Below are 7,886 nucleotides of genomic sequence, written 5' to 3' on the forward strand. Positions count from 1 at the left end.
GCCAATAATCGGTCGGTTCCTTTAGCTTTTGCTTTGGTTGAGGTGGAGAACAATGTTAACTGGGTGTGGTTTTTGAGAACCAAGATATTACTGGCTCAAAGGGAAATTTGTGTCATATCGGATCGCCATCCTGGAATTCTTTAATGCGGTGGACATTGACATTCCCGGGCATGCTCTGTTGCACCATCGATGGTGCATGAGGCATTTTTGTTCAAACTTCTATAGGGCATGTGGGCTTAAGGAGCTGGCCGACGATCTTTCGGGCGTCCAACTGGCAGGCGTTCCCAACTCCATATCGATAGTAGGAGCATACAACCACTAGTTCTGCCGTCTTTTGAGGACCTATGACAAGCATCTTCCAACTGCACGTAAAGGAAAACATGGTTCAGTTAAGGCCAAGGTTGCATGGTTATGTAGAAACACACTGAAAATGAACAACTGGTTACCTGTCGATACAAGTACGCCAGTGCCGCCGAACCCCAGCTCCATTGGTTGTTGAAGACGATCAACACCTTCAGCCACATCCATTCAGCATGCATGCCACCGCGTCAGCAAAGAGAGTCCTAGAGATACCGTACCACATGTACACACGAGCATACGTCTAGATCACATCATCATTAGGGTCCTCAGGGCAATGCCCAAAGTTCGCTACAGTCCACGTGTAAGGAGCACCGGCTGTGACTCTTTCTTTCTTGTCTCCAACTGTTGATGCCTCTTCAAGAGCCATACCAATAAGATCCTCCATCTGTTGTCGCCACCCCTTAGAATCAGTGCTCATACAAAGAGGTTTCCCCTCAATAGGAAATGCGGTGATCATGGAAACATCCTCAAGTGTCACGGTCATTTCCCCGGTCTGGAGATGGAAATTGTGCGTCTCCGGCCTCCACCGATCAATAAGAGAGATGATTCCTGCAAACCTGAGGTTGGGCATTGACCGACTGACCAACTGAATGAACGGAAGGAGTCCTACCATCTCGATGTATGACGTGTACCGCTCATCGTATGGCATGACACTCGACAATGCCCCGTGAGACCGAATCTTCAGAGGTAAAAGCTTCTGCAAACAAGCAAGTCAGACTATTAAGGCATGTCTATTTGAACTAAACACATATTACAAAATACCAACTATGATGATTATTACCTCCTTCACCGACATCCTATAGGTCTGGTGTTCAACATCATAGTAATCGAAAAGAAGCCACACCATCCTATATATTTCAAACATATATAACCATGTGAATATCTCATACAAATGCCATAACAGAATGTTGTATGTGAGAATGTGATTTTTCTAAAAACAAATACACATAATGGTCAAATAACATAAGAGCCAAATATGTTCCTAAGATGAACAAATATTGAAACGAGTACACATAAGAGCCTAATACCATATCACACTCAGTCTTTAATTTGAACAACACAATCTACTATAATACACATAAGTTTCTAATACTACATAGTATTTGGTTCTAAGAAAATGTACCTAGTAAATTCCCCTCATTGAATACTATACAAATATTAATGCTACACATCAAACAATCTTTTCATTCTTCCATAGCAATTTCAAAATCCAATAGGATTTAGGTTCTCACCAAAACATGGACAAAGATGACAAATAAGATGGAACTTTTGGATGGAAAGTAAGGGATTGGAGGAGAATACCTTAGGAGATGTTTTGAGGATCAAATTGAAGGAAATATGCCCTAGAGGCAATAATAAAGTTGTTATTTTATATTTCCTTATTCATGCTAGAATTGTATTGATCGAAAACTTAAATACATGTGTGAATACATAAAAAAATACTGTGTCCCTAGCAAGCCTCTACTAGACTAGCTCATTGATCAGAGAGGGTTAAGGTTTCCTAACCATAGACATGTGTTGTCATTTGATAACGGGGTCACATCATTAAGAGAATGATGTGATGGACAAGACCCATCCGTTAGCTTAGCTTATTGATCGTTCAGTTTATTGCTATTGCTTTCTTGATGACAAATACTGAAGGAATACCTTGTGTGCTATCAAACATCACAACGCAAGCTATCAAACATGGCAACGTAACTGGGTGATCATAAAGATGCTCTACAGGTATCTTCGAAGTTGTTTGTTGAGTTGGCATAGATCGAGATTGGGATTTGTCACTCCGAGTATCGGAGAGGTATCTCTGGGCCCTCTCGGTAATACACATCATAATAAGCCTTGCAAGCAAATGACTAATGAGTTAGTTATGAGATGATGTATTACGGAGCGAGTAAAGAGACTTGCCGGTAACGAGATTGAACTAGGTATGAAGATATCGATGATTGAATCCCGGGCAAACATACCGATGGACAAAGGGAATTACGTATGTTGTCATAAGGTTTGACCGATAAAGATCTTCGTAGAATATGTAGGAGCCAATATGGGCATCCAAGTTACGCTATTGGTTATTGACCGGAGAGGTGTCTCGGTCATGTCTACATAGTTCTCAAACTCGTAGGGTCCGCACGCTTAACGTTCGTTGACGATATAGTGTTATATGAGTTATATGATTTGGTGACCGAATGTTGTTCAGAATCCCGGATAAGATCACGGTCATGACGAGGAGCTCCGTAATGGTCCGGAGGTAAATATTGATATATAGGATGATGATATTCGGACACCGGAAGAGTTTTGGAGTGCACCGGGTAGTCATTGGATCGCTGGAAGGGGTTTCGGGCACCCCCGGTAGGTGTATGGGCCTAATAATGGGCCAAGGGAGGGAGAGACCAGCCCACAAGGGGGCTGGCGTGCCCCTCTCCCTGGCCGCCAGCTGTAGGGAAGGAAAAGGGGAGGGCTAGCCTCACCTGCCTTCCCCTCCTTATGGGAGAAAGGAAAGGGGGGGGGACGCCACCATCCCCTGCCTTTCCCCGCTCACCTAGAAAGGAAAGGGGGCGTGGCTTGGGGAAGACCCCAAGTAGGATTTGGCCTACTTGGGGCGCCTCCTTGGCTGCTCCTCCCTCCCCCCACCTATATATATTTGGGAGGGGGCGCCACACATAACCACGACAATCTCTTAGCCATGTGCGGCGCCCCCCTCCACAGTATCGTCCCTTGGTCATATTTTTGTAATGCTTAGGCGAAGCCCTGCAGAGATAGCATCACCATCACCGTCACCACGTTGTAGTGCTACCAGAACTCATCCACTACTTTGCCATCTTGCTGGATCAAGAAGGCGAGGACGTCACCGAGCAGAACATGTGTTGAACGCGGATGTGTCATATGTTCGTTACTCGGTCAGTTGGATCGCGAAGAAGTTCGACTACATCAACCGCGTTGCTTCCTCTTACGGTCTACGAGGGTACGTAGACACACTCTCCCCTCTCGTTGCTATGCATCTCCTTGATAGATTTTGAGTGTGCGTAGAGTTTTTTTTGTTTTCCATGCAACTTTCCCAATAGTGGCATCCGACACTGATGGAAATATGCCCTAGAGGCAATAATAAAGTTATTTTTTTATTCATGATAAATGTTTATTATTCATGCTAGAATTGTATTGACCGAAAACTTAAATACATGTGTGAATACATAAACAGATATCGTGTCCCTAGTGAGCCTCTACTAGAATAGCTCGTTGATCAGAGATGGTGAAGGTTTCCTAACCATAGACATGAGTTGTCACTTGATGATGGGATCACATCATTAGGAGAATGATGTGATGGACAAGATCCATCCATTAGCTTAGCATATGACCGTTCAGTTTATTGCTTCTACTTTCTTAATGCCAAATACATGTTTCTTCGACCATGAGATCATGCAACTCCCGGATACTAGAGGAATACCTTTTGTGCTATCATATGTCACCACGTAACTGGGTGATCATAAATATGCTCTAGGGTATCTCCGAAGGTATTTCTTGAGTTGGCGTGATTCGAGATTGGGATTTTTCACTCCATATGACAGAGAGGTATCTCCGGGCCCTCTCGGTAATACACATCACAAGAAGCTTGCAAGCAAAGTGACTAAGTAGTTAGTTGCAAGATGATGTATTACGAAACGAGTAAAGAGACTTGCTGGTAACGAGATTGAACTAGGTATAGAGATACCGACGATCGAATCTCGGGCAAGTAACATATCGACAGACAAAGGGAATTACGTATGTTGTCATAAAGGTTCAATCGACAAAAGATCTTCCTGGAATATGTAGGAATCAATATGGGCATCTAGGTCCAGCTATTGGTTATTGACTGGAGAGGTGCGTAGATGATATGCACGAGGAGAACACAAAGAGTTGTGGGCGGTGATAGTCATACTACTTACCACCAACATCTTATTTTGATTCGACGGTATTGTGGGATGAAGCGGCCCGGACCAGCCTTACATGTCCATGCACATGAGAGCGGTTCCACCGACTGACATGCAACTAATTTTACATAAAGGTGGCTGGCGGGTATCTGTTTCTCCTACCTTAATTGAATCGAATTTGACTATGGGCGATCATTAAAGAAGGTTAAAACCGCAAACTTGATGAATCACCGTTGTGGTTTTTCCGTAGGTTAGAACAGTTCTTGCTAGAAGCCCGTAGCAGCCACGTAAAACTTGCAACAACAAAGTAGAGGACGTCTAACTTGTTTTTGCAGAGCATGTTGTGATGTGATATGGTCAAGACGTGATGTAATATATGTTGATGTATGAGATGATCATGTTTTGTAATATCGACAATCAACATGAGCCTTAGGGTTGTCTCTTTATTGTATGAAGTGCAAACGCCATGTAATTGCTTTACTTTATCCCTATGCATTAGCAATAGTTGTTGAAGCAATAGTTGGCGAGACAACCCTGACGCAACAATGGAGATCAAGGTGCCGAGCCGGTGACGATGGAAATCATGACGATGCTTTGGAGATGGAGATCAAAAGCACAAGATGATGATGGCCATATCATGTCACATATTTTGATTGCATGTGATGTCTATCCTTTATGCATTTTATTTTGCTTAGAACGACAGTAGCATTATTAAATGATCCCTTCACTAAATTTCAAGATAAAAGTGTTCTCGCCGAGTATGCACCGTTGTCAAAGTTCATCGTTTCAAAGCACCTCGTGATGATCGGGTGTGATAGACTCTACGTTCATATACAACGGGTGTAAGACAATTTTGCACATGCAGAATACTTGGGTTAAACTTGATGAGCCTAGCATGTACAGACATGGCCGTGGAACACTAGAGACCAAAAGGTCGAACGTGAGTCATATAGTAGATATGATCAACATAGAGATGTTCACCATTGATGACTACCCCATCTCACGTGATGATCGGACATGGGTTAGTTGATTTGGGTCATGTATCACTTAGAGAACTTGAGGTATGTTTATTTAAGTGGGAGTTCATTAGTAATTTGATGAATTGAACTTAATTTATCATGAACTTAGTCTTATAGTTTTGCATATCTATGTTATAGATCAATGGCCCGAGCTACCATTCCCCTGAATATTAATGCGTTTCTAGAGAAAGCTAAGTTGAAAGATGATGGTAGCAACTACATGACTGGGTCCGTAACTTGAGATTATCCTCATTGATACACAAAAGAATTATGCCCTTGATGTACTGCTAGGCGACAGACTTGCTGCAGGAGCTACTGCAGATGTTATGAACGTTTGGCAAACCCGATCTGATGACTACTCGATAGTTCAGTGTGCCATGCTTTACGGCTTAGAACCGGGACTTCAAAGACGTTTTGAACGTCATGAGCATATGAGATGTTCCAAGAGTTGAAGTTAATATTTCAAGCAAATGCCCGGGTTGAGAGATATGAAGTCTCCAACAAGTTCTATAGCTGCAAGATGGAGGATAACAGTTCAGTCAGTGAACACATACTCAAAATGTCTGGGTATCGTAATCACTTGACTCGGCTGGGAGTTGATCTTCTAGTTGATAGTGTTATTGATAGAGTTCTTCAATCACTACCACCAAGCTACAAAGGCTTCATGATGAACTATAATATGCAAGGGATGAACAAAACGATTCCTGAGCTCTTCGCAATGCTTAAGGCCGCGAATGTAGAAATCAAGAAGGAGCATCAAGTGTCGATGGTTAACAAGACCACTAGTTTCAATAAAAAGGGCAAGGGAAAGAAAGGGAACTTTAAGAAGAATGACAAGCAAGTTTCCACTCCCGGGAAGAAGCCCAAAGCTGGACCCAAGCCTGAAACTGAGTGCTTCTACTGCAAAGGGAATGGTCGCTGGAAGCGGAACTGCCCCACATACTTGGCGGACAAGAATGATGGGAAAGTGAAGAAAGGTATATTTGATATACATGTTATTGATGTGTACCTTACTAATGCTTGTAGTAGCGCCTGGGTATTTGATACTGCTTCGGTTGCTCATATTTGTAACTCGAAACAAGAGCTACGGAATAAACGAAGATTGGCTAAGGACGAGGTGATGATGCGCGTCGGGAATGGTTCCAAGGTCGATGAGACCGCCGTCGGCACGCTACCTCTATATCTACCTTCGGGATTAGTTTTAGACCTCAATAATTGTCATTTGGTGCCCGCGTTGAGCATGGACATTATATCTGGATCTTATTTATTGTGAGACGGTTATTCATTTAAATCATAGAATAATGGTTGTTCTATTTATATGAGTAATATCTTTTATGGTCATGCACCCTTGATGAATGGTCTATTCTTGTTGAATCTCGATCGTAATGATACACATATTCATAATATTGATGCCAAAAGATGCGAAGTTGATAATGATAGTGCAACATATTTGTGGCACTGCCATTTAGGTCATATTGATGTAAAGCGCATGAAGAAACTCCATGCAGATGGACTTTTGGAATCACTTATTATGAACCATTTGATACTTGAGAACCATGCCTCATGGGCAAGATGACTAAAACTCCATTCTCTGGAACAATGGAGCGAGCTAATGACTTATTGGAAATAATACATACCGACGTACGGTCCGATGAGTGTTGAAGCACGCGGTGGGTATCGTTATTTTCTGACTCTTCACAGATGATTTGAGTAGGTATGGGTATATCTACTTGATGAAACACAAGTTTGAAACATTAGAAAAGTTCAGAGAATTTCAGAGTGAAGTGGAGAATAATCGTAACAAGAAAATAAAGTTTCTATGATATGATTGCAGAGGCGTATATTTGAGTTACATGTTTGGCCTTCATTTAAAACAATGAGGAATTGTTTCACAACTCACGCCACCTGGAACCCCACAACGTAATGGCGTGTCCGAACGTCGTAATCATACTTTATTAGATATGGTGCATTCTATGATGTCTCTTACCGATTTACCACTATTGTTTTGGGGTTATGCATTAGAGATAGACGCATTCACATTAAATAGGGCACCGTCTAAATCTATTGAGATGACACCATATGAATTGTGGTTTGGCAAGAAACCTAAGCTGTCGTTTCTTAAAGTTTGGGGATGCGATGCTTATGTAAAAAGGCTCCAGCCTGATAAGCTCAAACCTAAATCGGTGAAGTGCATCTTCATAGGATACCCTAAAGAAACTATTGGGTACACCTTCTACACAGATCCGAAGGCAAGATCTTTGTTGCTAAGAATGGGTCCTTTCTAGAGAAGGAGTTTCTTTCGAAAGAAGTGAGTGGGAGGAAAGTAGAACTTCATGAGGTAATTGTACCTTCTCTCGAATTGGAAAGTAGCACATCACAGAAAACCGTTCCCATGATGCCTACACCAACTAGAGAGGAAGCAAATGATAATGATCATGAAACTTCAGATCAAGTTACTACTGAACCTCGTAGGTCGACCAGAGCACGATCCGCACCAGAGTGGTATGGTAATCTTGTCCTGGAAGTTATGTTATTAGACCATGGCGAACCTACAAACTATGAAGAAGCTATGATGACCCCAGATTTTTGATAAATGGCTTGAGGCCAT

General features: G+C 42.3%; 1 pseudogene; it reads right to left on the reverse strand.

Moving 5' to 3' along the window:
• Nucleotides 1-389: 389 nt before the first annotated feature.
• LOC119338823 lies at nucleotides 390-7,886 on the reverse strand (annotated as a pseudogene).

The sequence above is a fragment of the Triticum dicoccoides genome, chromosome 7B (genome assembly GCF_002162155.2).
Source record: "Triticum dicoccoides isolate Atlit2015 ecotype Zavitan chromosome 7B, WEW_v2.0, whole genome shotgun sequence".
Lineage (NCBI taxonomy): Eukaryota > Viridiplantae > Streptophyta > Magnoliopsida > Poales > Poaceae > Triticum > Triticum dicoccoides.